This window comes from Malaclemys terrapin, chromosome 3 (genome assembly GCF_027887155.1).
Source record: "Malaclemys terrapin pileata isolate rMalTer1 chromosome 3, rMalTer1.hap1, whole genome shotgun sequence".
Classification (NCBI taxonomy): domain Eukaryota; kingdom Metazoa; phylum Chordata; order Testudines; family Emydidae; genus Malaclemys; species Malaclemys terrapin.
This window is the reverse complement of record NC_071507.1, coordinates 4,739,554-4,757,445: the sequence shown is the minus strand read 5'-3', so window position 1 is coordinate 4,757,445 and position 17,892 is coordinate 4,739,554.

Sequence of the window (17,892 nt, the reverse complement as noted above, 5' to 3'; positions counted from 1 at the left end):
GATTTTCAAAAGTATTCAGCTGACGGAAGATGCAACTAGGTGCCTAGTGGGATTTTGAAAAGCACCTAAGCAGGCTAGGCACCGTGCTCCCATGGGAGTTAGGCATCTATCTGCATCTTCAGGTGCCTAAAAACTTTGGCTCTTTGCATATGGATCGCCCTCCATCCCACACAGAAGGTGAGGCTCTGCCTCTTGTACCTCTCCATGGGGTCTATGAGGACAGAAAAGGAGGGGCCTGGGTGGGCTTGGGATGGGGAATGACCAGCCCCATATTGGGTGGAGGTGAGGCTGCAGGGAATCTGTATTGCTTCTCCATTGGCCTGAGGCTGTATTACCTTTTCCATGAAGCCTTCTCCATGGAGGGCATGGGAGTGTGTGGGTGGTAGCCAGGGGAATTCCTGGGATCCCAGCTCCGCAGAAGTTGCACTGGCAGGAAGCCGGCACCACCAAGCTGGGGAGCAGAGGTCTCCATATGGAGGAGCTTGGCCTCCCTGTGGTCCCCTTGGACCTATGTGGACCTCACCCTGGTCCCCTTGGACCGAGCTGGACAAGTCAGGGACTTGCGGCAGGCCCCAGAACTTATTGAGCCGGGGTAAATCCTGCCCCTACCAAGGACCATTGCAGAGTCTTCCTTCTTTCATCTGCCTCTCAGCCACCCCTGCTCTCATGTGCTTCACTGTGGGCTTTGAGATCTACATGGCCCCAGAGGTAAGTGCTGTGGTGCAGATGAATAGATCAAACTTTGGCCTTGTTGGAGCTGGGGCCTGATCCATTCATTGTTTTGCAAATGAAGCCCAACGGCTTATGCTGGCATCAGAAGCCAACTGGGTGCCCGTGGAAGGACTTGAGGACATGCCCGATGTGCTCACAGCAGCCTGAGCCATGGAGAAGGCAGGCAACTGGCTGGCTCCTGAACATCATCTTGCCATTCAGCTTCAGAAACTGTGAGTTACGGTGATCCAGCCTGGAAGTGGCAAATTGGCCAGGCCCTCGCCTGGCAGGAAGGGGTGAATTAATCCCTGGTCTGAGCAATTATTCACATAAAGGTGTCACCTGCACTGTGTGGTCCCGGAGACCCAATGTGCCAGAGGGAGGTGGGAGGATCACTGTCCCAGCACTGCAAGCCACAAGCATTCAAAATCATGAGTCAGGCCTCGCAAAATCAGGAGACTGGCTTAACAGTCAGGAGATTAAAAAAATCATAATTTGTGATTCATTGGCTTCTGCTTTCTGAGCCTTCAGGCCTCACGTTTTTGAGCCTTTCTCCAAAGCCGTGAAGGTTAGAAACTTTTTTTCTGTTAGATGAAAGCTGAGATTTGCATGTGATCACATGGCTTCCGGGGCTGGGGTGTTAAGGAAAACCCAAATATCATGAGGCCTGTGCTACAATTGTGAGAGTTGTGAACACTGTATGTCCCTTTGGCATTCATGCAGGTCAAGATATGCCTCATGAGTTTGTTCCAGTGAGCAAATATGTAAGTAAATAAATAAAACATTCTTGGCTTGCTCCTGTACTCCTAGCACATCCCAACCCCCCAATGAACTGGTTGGCTGAAGCCCCATTTTGGCAAGGTACCTAAGCAGGTGCATTTAAAGTTAAGTACCCTGCTGAATTGGGACTTGAGGGCAAAAGGCATTCAGGATTCAGCCCTAAGTCAGCTTACCTAAAACACTGAAAAAATAAATATACTGGGCAAAGTTTTGCCCTCAGATATGTGCATGCAATTCCCATTGAATTCAAAGAGTTCTGGGCACGCTTTGCATGTGAGAATTTAGCCTATGAATGAGGCTAATCAAAATTACATTTATTTAAAAAAAAACTGAATTACTTTACCACATCCTAAGAAATTTGCTAGTCTTAGATCACTGAACCGTCAGAGAGCATTTTCAATGCACATGAAAGGCAAATTTTCTGAGATAAGGCAGTGGTGGCCGGTTCAAAGAGTTTTGGCAACTCTAATTGTTGAACTAATTATTAGCAGATGGGTACAATTTTTTTTTACGTAAACCTTTACATCTTAAATTCTAAACGAAACTCAAATGTTTAAGCCGAAGAAGAACACTGTCAAAAAATGATGGTTACAAAATGAAGGAAATGCAGGTTTTAAAAGGACACCATCTACTTGAACTCCAGTTTCAAAAAACGAATGAAGAGGGTTTCAAGTACTGTCTAGCTGAGATGCATATCTGGCCCCCTATCATCACAGCGTCTGATTGTTTAATGCGCTTATCCTCACAACACCCCTCTGAGGTGGGGAAGTGGTACTTTCCCCATTTTCTAGCTGGGTAACGAAACGAATGGGGGATAGATGAAAACCTACGATAGGTAGCTAGAGCGCACAGGGATGTGTCATTTCTGTGTGTTCTGGTGAAGCCTTTGTAGGAGGGTCCAGGGTATCTTCCTCCAAGATCATTTTTTACAAATATCTGCCACTTGGTGAAATCTGGTCCTTTCCAAAGGCAAATATTTGCTCTTCAACTGTGTTTTCCATGAACCCCAGAGAAAAAGTCCCCAAGACAGGAATGACTGAACGGTATCCAGAGAAGGGTGAAATGGATTGCAATCCAATCCCCCTTTCAGTCTGGTGGTAGAAGGTTCCCAAGAACACCTTCCAGCCCATCAGCAGTTGACATCCATGGACTTGTAAAGGCTAGTTTTGCCACCAGACGGAGCCCCTGTTGTTCCAGATAGGTAACAGCAACTTAGTGCGAATTGCAAGGAATCTTAAATATAAATATTCCATGGGAGGGCTATCGACATCACGCACAAAGTACGGCCCCACCTCCACTTCACACCAAAATCTACCTGACAGAGGAGCTTGGTTTTTCTTTGGGTGTGTCCCATCCAAGTATTGAGTAGCTTGAAAATCTGTGGGAGCTGGTGCCATTACAACCCACACAGGTACCAAGAAACTGCATAAGTAGGAATAAAGCAGAAAATGGAAATTGGGGAACATTTGTGATCATTGGAGGAATTTCTCTCGACTGTCTGACCTTAGGTAGAATTACGAAAAAAATTCACATTAAAAATTATGATTTTTATTTTGTTACTTAAGACATTTTGTGTGTGTATTGTTTCAATCAATTGAATCTTAGCTTAGGTTGAAGGGTTATAATTGCCTTAAATTCTTTCACACCTGCTCTGCTTTCTGAAACGGCAGTCTGATTTTATAATCTCTTTATCAATACCAATATCAAATTATTAACATTAATCATTAAAAACCACCTATGCTAAATGTACATATTTTAATAACAAAACAATGCTTGTGTTATTAGATAATTAGCACGATGTCTGGTCATTATTAAGCTGCGCTTGTTGAATTGGCCCCAACATTTTCACACACACACACACACACACACACACACACACACACACACACACACACTCACTCTCTCTCTCTCTCTCTAAAAAGAAGGTCCTCCTCTTCTGAGAGCAATTCATTGTATGGAGGCCTATCTTGTAGGACTCCCTGCATGACACTGTTCAGGGAGCACGTTGGGCAGCTGAGGTGTGAAACCAGATCTGCCCCGTGTGGATTTTCTATCCTTCTGCCCCGCAGTGGGGATGTGTGAGGGGCACCAGGGGCTATGTTAGTCATGGGGCTGGAGTAGCCTCGGCAGCTCAGGAGATAATTCCTGTGTCCCCACCAGTGCTCACCCCAGCTATCCTGAGGCTGTGTGCTAGCATTTGAATGTGGGTCTTAGTGCTAAAGGTTTGTCTTGTCGGTTGTTTAAACAGAGACTTAACACACAGGCACACTTAGCACAGCTCCCTGTGGACTTGTTTATTAGAAAGAAACAAGGATCCTGGTTCAAGTCTCAGCAACAGTTACCAGTGCAAGACCCAGGCTGACTGCAAGTCCAGCCATTGGCTAATGGACTCCAATAATGGCTGGCAAACCACCACTAGCACCCACATAAATATCATTTTCAGTGCCACACCCCCGGAATACCACACTATGCAGAACTGCATGGGTATATTATAGACAGGGCTAGTAGCATGGCCTATGATTGAGGTTGCCTGACACATCCCATTCTGAGACCCTGTTTTCAGTTGCTTATAACTTTGCCAAAACTTTAACTGCTCTGGCTGAAATTTTCTATGCTGGGTGTCTGGCTCAGGCTGAAATATTTCTGGAACATTTCAGACAAACAATTTCAGTCATTTATGAGAAGGCAACTAGGGCAAAATACATTATTTTAACTGTGCTCTCGCAGAGCAGGAAGGGACCAGAGGCTAGTAGGATGTGTGTGGGAGAGAGTGCTGGGAATGGGATTTGAGGTGCAGTAGGAGACTGGGACTGGCTGATCAAGAAGATTGGGGCTAATACCCCGGTGGGGGGCAGAGGGAAGGAGGTGAGATGGGTGGGGACACAGGCCTGATGTGGAGCTAGGGTGTGGGGTGAACTGGGACTGGCTGGGCAAAGAGACAAGGAGCTGGGGGGAGACTGAGATTGGACAAGGAGCCGGGGAAGGGAGACTGGGACAGAGAGACAGTGGGGCTGGGGAATGTGTGTGTGTGGGAGGGGGGAGCAGAGGTGAGGGAGCAAGACAGATGAGATGAGCAGCTGGGTAAGAACATGAGAGGGATCCATTCTTATTGAAGGATCTGCCTTGGTGTGAAAGTAACTAGTGACAGAGCTGCCCTGTCTGCAGCTGCACATTACAGCCCTGGGCACACAGACTGACGTCCTGGGGCCTCCGCCAGGCTCTTCCCTTCTGCAGCCTGTGCTCCCGGGGCATAGCCAGAAGGGGAACTGATGGTGGACAGACTATGACCTGTCCCTGGGGCAAACCTGGGGGGCAGGAGACCTTCACTACTCCTGCATGGAATGGCGGGGGGAGGATCTTCCTGTTTGTTCTAGGGGTGTAGCCACTGGTGGGCCTGGGAAGGCAGCGCAGGAGAGGGTATTGGGGACAGAGAGGGGATAGGGAAGGAAAGTGACCTGGGCTTCACTCCTGTGTCTGGAGGCGGCTGGGAAGCATCTGCCCCACAGTGAATCTCTGCCCTGTCCCCAGGACAAGTTAGGGGGTTGGAGACAGAAGCCCTGGTCTGGCTGTGCCCTGCACTTCGCTGCTAAGTGGGTGCTGCATGTTTCCCCCTGTGCCCACAGGCAGGACTCCTGGTGACTCGTGAGCTGGTCATAGGCTCCATCCCTGGAGGGGGCCAGACTCTTTTTCCCGCCCTTGCTCCGCAGTTTCCCACCAGCCGCACTCCAGAGCCTTCCCAAGCCTGGCTGGGTGCATCTGCCAAGGAAAGGGTGCTGGGCTGGGGATGGCAGCCCTGGGGTATGTCCATACAGCAGCTGGGAGCGGGCTGCTGCTTCCCAGCTGGAGTAGACAGACACACGAGCTCTGCGCCAGCTCGCAGGCCTAAAAGAGCAGCATCGCCAGGGGGCTAGCATGGGCGGCAGCTCGGCTCAGTCACCTGAGCGCAACCAGACTTCCGGGGTACGGCCTCAGGCGGCCCCCTCGAGCCACCACCCCTGCTAAGTGAAGTCCCAGGTAGCTGCAAAGAGCCAGAAAAGGGTCTCTCAAAACTGGGGGACTGGGCAACACAACGGCAGATGACATTCAATGTCGATAAATGCAAAGTAATGCGCATTGGAAAACATCATCCCAACTATACATATACAATGATGGGTCTAAATTAGCTGTGACCACTCAAGAAAGAGACCTTGGCTTCACTGTGGATAATTCTCTGAAAACTCAATGTGCAGCGGCAGTCAAAAATGTGAACAGAACGTTGGGCATCATTAAGAAAGGGATAGAGAATAAGACAGAAAATATCATATTGTCTCTATATAAATCCATGGTATGCCCACGTCTTGAATACTGCGCGCAGATGTGGTTGCCCCATCTCAAAAAAAGATATATTGGAATTGGAAAAGGTTCAGAAAAGGGCAATAAAAATGATTAGGATTATGGAACGGCTGCCGTATGAGGAGAGATTAATAAGACCGGGACTTTTCAGTTTGGAAAAGAGACGACTAAGGGGGGATATGATAGAGGCTATAAAATCATGACTGGTGTGGAGAAAGTAAACAAGGAAGTGTTATTTACTCCTTCTCATAACACAGGAACGAGGGGGTCACCAATTGAAATTAATAGGTAGCAGGTTTAAAACAAACTAAAGGAAGTCTTTCTTCACACAATGCACAGTCATCCTGTGGAACTCCTTGCCAGAGGATGTTGTGAAGGCCAAGACTATAACAGGGTTCAAAAAAGAACTAGATGGCCGATAGGTCCATCAATGGCTATTAGCCAGGATGGGCAGGGATGGTGTCCTGTTTGCCAGAAGCTGGGAATGGGCGACAGGGGATGGATCACTTGATGATTCCCTGTTCTGTTCATTCCCTCTGGGGCACCTGGCATTGGCCACTGCTGGAAGACAGGAGACTGGGCTAGATGGACAATTGGTTCTGACCCAGTATGGCCTTTCTTATGTTATGTTCTTATGTGCTACCTCTGGGCCTGGTATTTTCAGCCTGCTAGCTCACCCTGAGCTAGCATGGGTCTGTCTGCAGACTCTGCACGCCCCCAGCTGCAGTGGAGATGTACGGTACATTCGAGCTGGGGTGTGTGCTTCTCACATAGGCCTGGTGCCTAAAAACAGAGGCGTAGCCACGGCAGTACAAGCAGCAGGAGGGGCCAGCCGTTCCAAGCACATAGCTAGCGTCTCTGACGGGCATGCACTGGGGACAACTAGCCCCTCCCACCACTGGCGCTGATGGGTTGCAGCTCCGTGTTATTTTTAGCAGGCGAGCTCAATGACGGGGGTTTCTCTTTTGTTTTTCTTCCCTCTCTCCCACGTGAAGCTAGGTAATAAGTAAAATCATTGGTGTGGTTTGGGCCACATGCAGGTCCTGATCTGAAACCGGCACTGAACCGCCAGTCTGGGGGGCTGGAGGCAGCCTCCGGCCTTCGCCGCCGATGCAGCATCCTGTGAGATGGACAGATCTGAATTTGTGATGGCTGCTGGCCAACGCGTGTGTGTGTGTGTCGGGGAGGAGGCGTAATTTAGACAATAGGCCGTGGATTTAGCAAAATGCATGCGTTCTTTTTTCTGCTATCCTCCGAAATGACAGCTCTGGAGACAATTTATTGAGTGGAAGTTACTTGCTGACTTTAGCTGGAATAATTTATGCTTTCGAGCCTTTTCAGTGTTATAGGCAATAAGAAGCTGTCTGGCCCCATGCCCTGATGAAGGCCTACTGAGGCCGAGACTTTGGCTGAATGCCCTGTCTGTTTAAAAAAAAAAAAGAAGAAGAAGAAGAGGTTTTTTATATCTTAAACTCCTTGTTATTGGAACGATTTATTGAAAAGCTTTGAGAAATGGAGATCAGTAGAGCTGCCTCCGGGTTTAAACGAGTCCTTACACCTCTCAAAGCTGAATTGGAGATGTTAAAGTGAGCGCTTTGGGGCATCTTGTGGGGGCATGACAATCCCTCAGCCAGTTTAGGTCAATCCACCGAAGAAAATGTTTTATTTGTCTGCCTATGTCACACCTGATTTTCAGGAGTCCCGAGCACCTGCTGCAGTTGGAGTGGTGGGTGCTTGGAACTTCGGAAAATCTGCTTTGCAGTTTGCATCTGTGACCGTTCTAATCAGACGCATTTAAATGCTTAGTAGCAACCATCTTTTCAAAAGTAATCGAAGTATAACTTGATACAAGATTACAAACACAGGGCTTGGTCCTGTTAAAGCTGGTTCTTGCTATACAGGGCTTGGTCCTGCTTTGAGCAGGGGGTTGGACTAGATGACCTCCTGAGGTCCCTTCCAACCCTGATATTCTATGATTCTATGATTCTCTGGCTGTGCAAAGCAGCTGTCAAACCATAGTATCTGGCTAGGGAAGGATTCTTCATGCCTAGTTACAAAGGGAATGGCCCAGGAAAAGGGGGTGAGAAGCAATCACTCCTACATGCTGCTGAGCTCTGGCTGATTCAGTTGCCTCTTGGGGTGCGGCCAGTCAGGCATAATGTGGAGCAGCTCTGATGCTGCTCTAAATTAGGGGCTATCTACCCTTAAAATACTACAGCCGCAGCACGACAGCTGCGCTGCCGTAGTGATTCAGTGCAGACACTGACGACAGCGACGGGAGAGGTAGTAAATTCACCTCCCCAAGAGGCGATAGCAAAGTTGTTGGAAGAATTCCTCCGTCTGTAGCACTCTCTACACCGGGAGGCAGGTTGGCTTAGCTCTGGCTCTCACGGATGTAGCTTTTTCACACCCCTGAGAGATGCAGTGAGGCGGATGTAAGTTTCCACTGTGTACCAGCCCTTAGACTGGTCAGCGCCCCAGTTGACTGACGGGTTAAGGTGTCTTAAAGCTCCCTCCTCCCAATTTTGTCCAGCTGCACCAGTTCTGTTTCAGCTGCACCTGGGGATCAGGGCCATATTAACGGCTTCTTATGGGTCAGTTTCACAGCCTTTGGTTATGGGGTAATTCTAGTTGGTCAGGGCTGACTTTGGATAATGTGCTTGAAGTATTTAAGACCCCTGTAGTATCCAGTGACCGTTTCTTTAATCAGCTTCATTCAAAAGCTAGGTTTTTCAGTGTGTGTCCGCTCCGCAGTACTTGAAACATTCTGGGAGGGAGTCTGAAAAGCATTCAGCATTGGCCTATCTCTGCTCCCTTTCAGGTTAAAGGAAGCCAGTCATTGTAATTAGGCATAATTTATCTTCAAATTGCTTAACACAAAAACCGAGTGGACAAAGCACCAACCCTGCGCGAGCAATTTGAAAGGACATCCACCTATCCTTCAGCTGGGAGAGCTGCCATATGGCAACACAAGTCCTTCTTCTGGGGACAGTGGGGCAAATCTAGTGTGCATCAACTTCTGTCTGCCGGGGCTAAGGAATGCAAACAATAGGAAGTTAGTCTGCCTTTGGGTCGATGCTGGGTTGGAGCCAGTGGGCCAAAGTCATTCCTGGTATAACTCCATTGTATCAGGTACACATTTGGGCCAGTTCCTCTCCTATCACGTACAAATGAATACGGTTAAAAAAAAGTGTCGTCCCCCCCCCCCGAAATTACTCTCAGACAGGGCTGTGTGAAAAGCACTGATGGCTTCCGGCAAGCCATAGTCCATTTCCACGGTAGTGGATAAGGAAAGGTAGCTTTATGGTTAAGGCATTGGTCTGAGACTCAAGAAATCTGGATTCAATCCTTGGCGTACCGCAGACTCAATGAGTGATCTTCCGCAAGTCATTTAATCTCTTTGTGTCTCTCTTTGCCATCTGTAAAATGAGGGAACACAGCCTTTCCTTCATGTGCCTTGTCTATTTAGATAATAAGATCTTCAGGGCAGGGGGATGTGTTTCACCTAGAGCTATGGAACCCAAATCCAAATTGGGGCCTCTAAGCATTACTGTGTTACAAATAATCAATGACATATAACCACAACAAGCAGCCCTCACATGCCAGATCCTTATGATGAAGTAGAGTAGTGTGAAACAGCAGATAGGTGAAGATGGGGTGTGAAGACAGAAGAAAGTGTGAGTGAAATGCTGTTGCAGAATTCTTCCGCCTGGTCCCTGGGGGGTGTAGAACTTGTCTCTCCCATTTGTCTGACGATTACCCGTTACGAGAGCTGGTCACAGAATTTCTGTCCCTTAGGAAATCCCAACACTCCCAACTGGAACAAAAAGTCAAAATTTAATTCCCCCCCCGAACAGAAATTCCCCCAAATTACCATTTGGAAACATCAAAAATTTTATTTTGTGTAATCTCAAAAAGAACAGGAGTACTTGTGGCACCTTAGAGACTAACAAATTTTTTTAATGTTTAATTTTTGTGTGTAATGTTCAACTGTTTTATTCTGATAATGTCGTAACATTCAAATGCAATCCAAAATATGAAATATAGTACATACCAAACATATGTATAAAACAATAGTACAATGCACATAATACAATAATCTAAAAGTCACAACTAAACTAAAATGCTAAGGTTGAATGAAATGTTCTTACTTTATTGAAACAAAACTTCCTGACATCGCAATGAAATGAGAAAGGCAAAACGTTTTGCCATCTAAAATGTCACCGAAATTCCCACAGAATGTTTTGATTTCGATGCAACTGCATTTTCCAGTGGAAAACTGGTCTAACATTTTTTGACCATCTCTACCTGTAATAAGGATCTCTAGCACTGTTTATTTTGAGAGTCTACTGCAGAGTGGAGAATGTTACAGAACTTGTTCAAAGAATTGCACTTTGTTATTGGATTCCCACCGGCAGACCACAGATTTGTTTTCATTTGAGTACGTTAAGCCTAATGAAAATGTTGACACATCACACTGGCTAGAAATGTTGACACATCACACCGACTGTACTGCAGAAGTGGGATTTGCAAACGTTTGGAGATTGCGGCTATATTCAATGGACCTGATTCTCCAACGCCCAAGCAAGTGTAACACACTACTGGATCAGAATGGTAGCCTTTTAGTTCCACTTTGCCCTGGTGTCAATGACTGCATTAGGAGGGGGCAATACAAAATCAGGCCCAATATGTGTGGGAAGGCTCCACTAATAGAAATCAAATGCTAATGCCACTCAATGAACTCCTGTTACTGCAGAGCGCCATATGAATAATCCCTGATATGCCTCGGCTAGAATGGTGGGACAAGATAACGTGGTAAGCTAGCTTGGTAAGACTTTCCCTGTGTGCTGTCCAGTCAGGAGAAGATAGTTTAATATTGATCATCTCAGAAAGTAAATAAGGACGAGAAATCGAGCTTTAGCGGATCACTTGATTAAGTGTAGATTTAACATGTGAACAGTGGCTAAGGGAACTGTTAGTGTTACAAGACCTCGGGACTCTCCTAGCTTGGGCCAGTGAATGAAGATCAAGAAGCTCGTTTCATTTTCCTTGGAAAGGCACCATGGCTATGCTAGACATCCTTCTTGCAAGCACCCTGATATTCTCCACGGATAACCCCGATAATCATTGTTAATTTGTTGGGGTGCTACCCCACCTGGTTTAGATACCCTATGAGAATCTACCTCACCCAGCTGGCTTGGTTCATCTGCCTCCCAGCTGCTTGCGTGAAGGGCATGGCCAGAGAAAAGGGGGCATGGCTGGCATTATGCCTGATCCCAACTCCTGGAACAATCCATTGAGCAGCCAGACTTATCATCATTATTTCTTAAGTTCTTCCTACAAGCGAGGGCTCTCTTCCTGCTGCCCTAATGCATGCCAGGAACCAAGCCGGCCTCGAGATGGCCCCAGGAAGCCCCTCGCCCACCATACCGTGGTCACAATGCCACGTCTGGGCCAGTACTTTTGCACACATTGTGTAAATCAGAGGAGCTGTACTGGCGTCAGCGGGATGGCGCAGTTTTACACCAGATGAGGCTCTGGCCTGCTAAGTGAAAAGACAGGGGGTTCATTCTCAGCACGTCCATGACATGGGCAGTCGCCTTAAGGTAAAATGTTCAAAAGCAGCTAAGGGATTTAGGGACCCGTGGCAGAGCACAGGGCAGCTGCAGCTGAGCCAACGCACTGCTCTCTGCCATTCCTATAAGTCGCTAGGGAGTAAACCGGACTATAATAGCTGGGCCGAACTGGTAGATTGGAGCTGGGCTGAAGATGGCTACAAGGCCAATTAACCCAGTAATCCAGAAAGCAGAAGAGCCACAAGAAGGAAGCTCCGAGGGGGGATAGGGCTGTGGGCCGGGGCAGAGTCAGGGTCTGGCTTTTAGAGTCAGTCCTGGGAGGGTTCTCCTACCTCTCCTATCTTTGACCTAGGGGGCTGAGAGATGACGTCCCAGTGTCAATCAGGTGCTGCACAATTCTGTGAAGGTGATGGGGGACACATGAAATAAATCACGCGTGGTGTTTGCAAGCAGAGAGTCTATGAGCCGTTTGTGTGCAAGCAGAAGAAGACAAGAACACGGCCCTGCCCTATTAGAGGGCTGTAGTCCCATTATGAAAAGTGTATTAGGGATTTAGGTGCCTACGCCTCCTTGAAAGTCCTTGGGGCTTGGATTCTTCAGTGGGAAATTTTCAAAGGCACCAGTGGCAGGTAGGTAGCCAGCTCCCATTGACTTTCAGTAGGAGTTATAGGCCCAAGTCACTTCTGAAAATGGGACTTAGGTACTTTTGAAAATGTTACCTGTCGTTTAGGCTTTTAAAGGCCCTTGTGGTCAACATTTAGTTAAGGATAAGAGGAACGTGAACTAAGTTGAATGGTTTGCTGATCTATGTGGCCTGCGGCTATAGACAAGAGCAACGATAAGGGAAACAGAGTATTTTCCATGGTCCCTTTTGTAATTAACGGTTGAACTGCTGTTTCAGGAAATGGCTAAATAAAGGAGAAAATATAGGGCCCGGTACTCATCTGTTGGTTTCCTGAACTTCAGCAGGGTTGTGCTCATTTACATCAGTGGAGGATCAGGCCAATAATTGTTAAGTAGACAGAGTCTGGCAAATGTAAAAGGATTTTATCCAGTGTTAAAAGAAGTATTATAATAATACAGACATATGGAATGAATGATGATGGATGGAGTGCTGCCACTGTGTGGTTACGCAGATGACAAATGTCAAATAACAATTGCTTTTTTGGGGCAGGGGGAATGACCTCAGTCTTGGATGCTTAATTTTGTTTTGCATTCAGATTGGCTCCTGCTCGGCTCACTCAGGAGGCGTTTGAGGGATCAGAGGAAGCAGGATTCAGCCCTCGACGAGTCTGATTTTTTCAGAAGCATTGGGCATCTAATTGCAGTCAGTGGGATTGTGGCTAACCGGCACTTCTGAAAGTCAGGCCCTATAAAACTACTTGTGCAAGCCACGCCCACTCAGTGTGATGCTCTGTCCCCCTCTAGGGATGGCTGGGCCATATATAGAGATTGATGATCCTGCTATGGTTTGGGCTAAGACAGTTGGGCCTTTTAGAGGCTCATGCTTTACAATCTAGAGGCCCCAAGTCCAATTCTTATGGCCAACAACTCATGCAGGGGCATCACGTTATCTTTTTGTAAGTCTTCTTCTTCAAATTTTATCAAGACTCTCTAACTATGGCCGTTGCTGTATGAAAAGATGTCTGCTAAAGAATGCAATCCGCTCTTTGGCATGGCCAAGCCGTATCATTGGGTTGCAGTCCTCTGACTGGGTTTCTACCCCACCACGTGACTCTGCAATGTTATAATGCAAAAGAAATGCTTATTCCCAGTCAAACTATGTCACGATTTGGGCGAGGCTGTACAGCAGTACAAGCTACTTCTTCTGAAAACCTTCTTAGAACAGCGGTTCTCAAACTTCATTGCACCGCGACCCCTGTCTGACAACAAAAATTACTACGTGACCGCAAGGGGGGTGGGGGGCAAAGCCTGAGCTCTGCCGCCCCGGGCAGGGGGACCAGAGTTGAAGCTCCAGGGCTTCAGCACCGCCGCCCAGGGCTGAAACTACTGGGTTTTGGCCCCGGGTGGTGGGGCTTAGGCTTCGGCCCCAAGCCCCAGCAAGTTAATGCCAGCACTGGCGACCCCATTAAAACAGGGTCGTGAACCACTTTGGGGTCCTGACCCACAGTTTCAGAACTTCTTAGAACATTTTAGTGATGAAAAAAACAAACCCACAAAAAGTTCAACGGCAGGACATTGTAAAAGCAGGCTACGTTTCTGGAAATCCTATGGCTGGAAAGAGTCAATGGAGCGTCACAGGGATAACTGAGGGCATAATTCACCTTGTAAGAACCTGTACTACTGGTAATGATGCATGTGAAGGGTGGAGCTCTGCTTGACTCTCAGATTCCTAGTTGGTTTTGTGACACCTGCAGTGACATGCGTCTTCCCCCGGCCTGTTTGTAACAGTTGTCTTTTCTAAGGTAGAACCATTATTATTATTTGGACTATTGTAATGTCTAGGGGCCCGCCCCAGCCAAAATTGGGCCCCCATTGTGGTAGATGCTGTCTCAATCCATAGTCCCTTCTCCGATGAGCTGCAGTCTAAATAGACCAGGCAGACGAAAGATCAGAAGAGAAACAGAGGCATGGTGACTTGCCCAAGATCACACAATGGGTCAGTGGAAGACCCAGGAAAAGAATATTGGTTTCCCAAGTCTCAGGTGAGGACCCTATCTACTGGCTCACACTGCGTCTCCAAAAGTTTAAAGGATGAAAGTTTAAGCTTATATTTGACAACAATTTCTAGGACTATGGGGGGCTTCTGCAAAGCAAAGCAGTCCGGTTTTCCTGAGTCCCCGTATCTGAAACAATAGCTCTGAGAAAGGTGAATTCACCTGTGCGTATATCAAGCAGGTGTTGATTTTGAAACCTGAGAAGGACAATTTAAATGTCAACACTCTTCACTCTTGCACTGTTGATCATTTGAGTAGACATGGCAGGATTGCAGGTGGAGCTAAGAAGTCACAAAAAAACACCTCAGTCTGTAAATAAAGTCATAAAAATACTTCGATTTTGAGCCATTGCCTGCGGTGACTCCAATTAAAGACCTAAACCAAATGAATAAACCATAGCATCCCATCCTTCAGTAGATCTATATGGCTACCAATTATTTCATCTCCTTTCTGGTCATTTCTCCCATTAGACCGAATTGTCTCCTTTGATTTGTTAGCTCAGATATATTCCACCAAGACCTCAGGTCATGCCCCTTTTGCATCTTTAACCATGTCTAAGCAGCCTTCAGGTCTTTTAATGTTTTTTCCCCATGTCCACAGCTTAGGTGCTGCAATTTTGGGAGATGTGCCTACCGTTTATATACATTTGATCCTGTCCTCATTCTTCTGCTCCTATCCCAGATCACCAACCCTCAGAGGTCAGTCTTTTTTCTCATGCGGATGTCCAGGATCAGAGTTGCCCACAATCCAATTCAGGAGTTCTTAATTAAAAGACAATGTATTTGAGATCGATAGCACCAGGATATGAAAGGCAAGTAAGCACAAATGTATCTCAGACCAACACTGCTAAAAATATTGATAGGCAGGGACGAAGGTTTTACTACCCATAACTTCCAGTTGGCCAATGTCTCTGTCCTTCAGTCACTCTTTTCTCAGGCTGTCAATTTTTGCATACTACCCCACTCCCCCCAAGATAGGAACAATAAGCAACCACCCTCATACGGCTCTTCTATTCAACTCTTTACATCGCTCTTAAGGACTTCCCAAGAGCCATCTGTAGAAAGTGCTATCTAGGCATGTGGTTGGCCCATGAACATAAGTACAATTGACCCATTTGGACGGGTTAGTCTGCCATGGACGGCAGTAACACCTAGTGATCAGCCCACCAGCCATGGTCATTTAAGGGTTTGGATGGGTCTAATAGATGTAGCGAGAGACCTAAGGGTCTTGGGAATGAATGAGGCTTGGGGAAGGAATCCTGAGACTGTACCTTTAAGGGCCCAAGGCCTTGCAGAGTGGGCTGGGCAAGGTGCCACCTCTCACCCAATCAACTGGGAAGGGCACAAGCCCAAAAGCTGCCCCCTGTTATGCAGAGCTAGCACTGCAGATGCCGACGGGAAGGCTGGCTGGCTGAACCCTCCAGTTGGGAAGTCTAATTGGAGAGGGTGTTCAGCTGAAGGGTGAGGACACAAGTTTTGCAGCTGACTACTCTGAGGCGAGGGGCCTGAGAAACAAGCCCCCGCTCCAGGAAGAGGGCTGAGGGGAGCTTCTATCTGGAGAAGGGAGATATTGGCTGCTTTAAAGGTGAGAAACTGCTTTCAGTGTAGCCCAACTGCTGCAGGGAAGGGCTAGCCGTGGTCTTTGAGAAAGCAGCTTTGTAGCTGGCTAAGGAGAAACCGTGAGGCGCTACAGAGCCAGGCAGGAATAGCCGAGTCCAGAGACCTTGTGAAGACATTGACGAGCAGGGTGAAGGTAGAAGCAGCCCAAGGAAGTGTCAGAGGGATTGAAGAAACAGTCTTTATCTGCTTGAAACAGGGTGCCGGGGCTGGAACCCAGAGGAGAGGGTGGGCTGGGTACCGCTACCTCTCCCCCAAGACCAAGAGTAGGGTGACCAGATGTCCCGATAAAATCGGGACTGTCCCGATATTTAACCCTTTGTCCCGCGTCCCGATCATTGTACCCTCGGGATGCCATTTGTCGCTATATTCGGGTAAGGAGGCCAGCGGGATGGAGGCGATGACCCCGTTGGTGCTCTGGGGCTGGAGCACCCACGGGGAAAAATTGCAGCCAAGCTCCCCCTCCTCGCCTCCTTCTTCCCCCCTCCCCCCCAGCGTGCCTCATACCTGCTCCTTCCCCCCCTCCAGCACTTCCCGCCACCTAACAGCTGTTTGGCGCACTTAGCGGTTTCCAGGAGGGAGGGGGGAGGAGCGGGTACGAGGCACGCTCAGGGGAGGAGGCGAAGAGACAGCGCAGGGGTGGGGACTTGGGGGAAGAGGGTGGAATGGGGGCGGTGCAGGGGCGGAAAGAGGCAGGGGGTGGGCGAGCACCCACTCGGGAGAGGGGAAGTCGGCACCGTAGGGGTGAGTGGCGGGCGGGGGGGGTGAAAAGGCAAGGGGCAGACGAGAAGGCGAGCGGTGGGTGGGGGACTGAGGAGGGACGCAGCAAGCCAGCGGCAGTCCGGGGGATGAGGAAGGGTGCGGTGGGGGGGCCGAGCGGGGAGGGGGCAGGACCTGGGGCAGAGTGGGGGGCGGAGCCTGGGAGGAGCGGGGGTGGGGTGTGGGCGGGGCTGATGGCACCCCAATGTGTCCCGATATTTTAGTGTGGTGATCTGGTCACCCTAACCCAGAAGGGAAGCCTGGGTATCAAGAAGAAAAGAAGCCAAGAAGGGCAAATGCAAGATAGAAGCTGGGAGACAGGCTTTGAAGGCCATTAGATTTTGAGTGTCCTATTTTCTGGATTTTTCTGTTTTCCCCTAGAAGGGGAATGGAATGAGCAGTGATCTGGCCAGAGGGCTAGGCCAGGTACAATAACAGACTGCTGTGGCACCAGAACAACTGAAGGGGGCACTAGACTGAGAGAAACCCCTGCAACACGGCACCTGGATGCTTGGAGAGGCTGTGGAGGTAAGAGGCTCAATTACACCTGGACATAAATGGTGTAATTCAAAACTGTAAACCAGCAGCAAAATCCTCATCCTATTGAAGTAAATTCCTGCTACTGTACCACCCTGAAAGTAGGGAAGCAGCTACACATTTCTATTGCTTGAGTGATGCTCTAGATCAGCTCTAATGGGGAGAGCGCCTTCCCCAGTCCTCAAGACTGGAGTGCTGTCTTCTAAATGTAACTTTAGAGTCAGATGCTTTAGCGTGGAAGGAGCTCTCTGCTTCCTCTGTGGGTGGAAAGGAAAAGAATGGCTATAGAGAGCCTCATTTACATATACTGCATACCCACAATTACACCAGGCATGCTGGGAAGTCATCCTCGATCAGGGATCGGCAACCTTTCAGAAGTGGTGTGCCGAGTCTTCATTTATTCACTCTAATTTAAGGTTTCGCATGCCAGTAATACATGTTAACGTTTTTAGAAGGTCTCTTTCTATAGGTCTATAATATAGAACTAAACTATTGTTGTATGTAAAGTAAATAAGGTTTTTAAAATGTTTAAGAAGCTTCATTTAAAATTAAATTAAAATGCAGAGCCCCCCGGACCAGTGGCCAGGACCTGGGCAGTGTGAATGCCACTGAAAATCAGCTCACGTGCCGCCTTCAGCACGCGTGCCATAGGTTGCCTATCCCTGTCCTAGATGTACCAGATTTACCCTTTGGTAGGGAGGTGAAGTTTGAACTCAGAGGGGACAGAGCTCTTTGCCGTGAGAAGTCCACCTCCGAGTAGCAAGGATGCTGTCCCTGGGTCCTAGATGCTCTCGGCTTCCCACTACTGAGGGTCCTGTGGTGCAGAGAAAATACAGCCGAGATCAGCTGAGGTGACTTGTGAGAGTCTCCCCCTCTTATTCAGCACTTAAACTGAGCTGAATC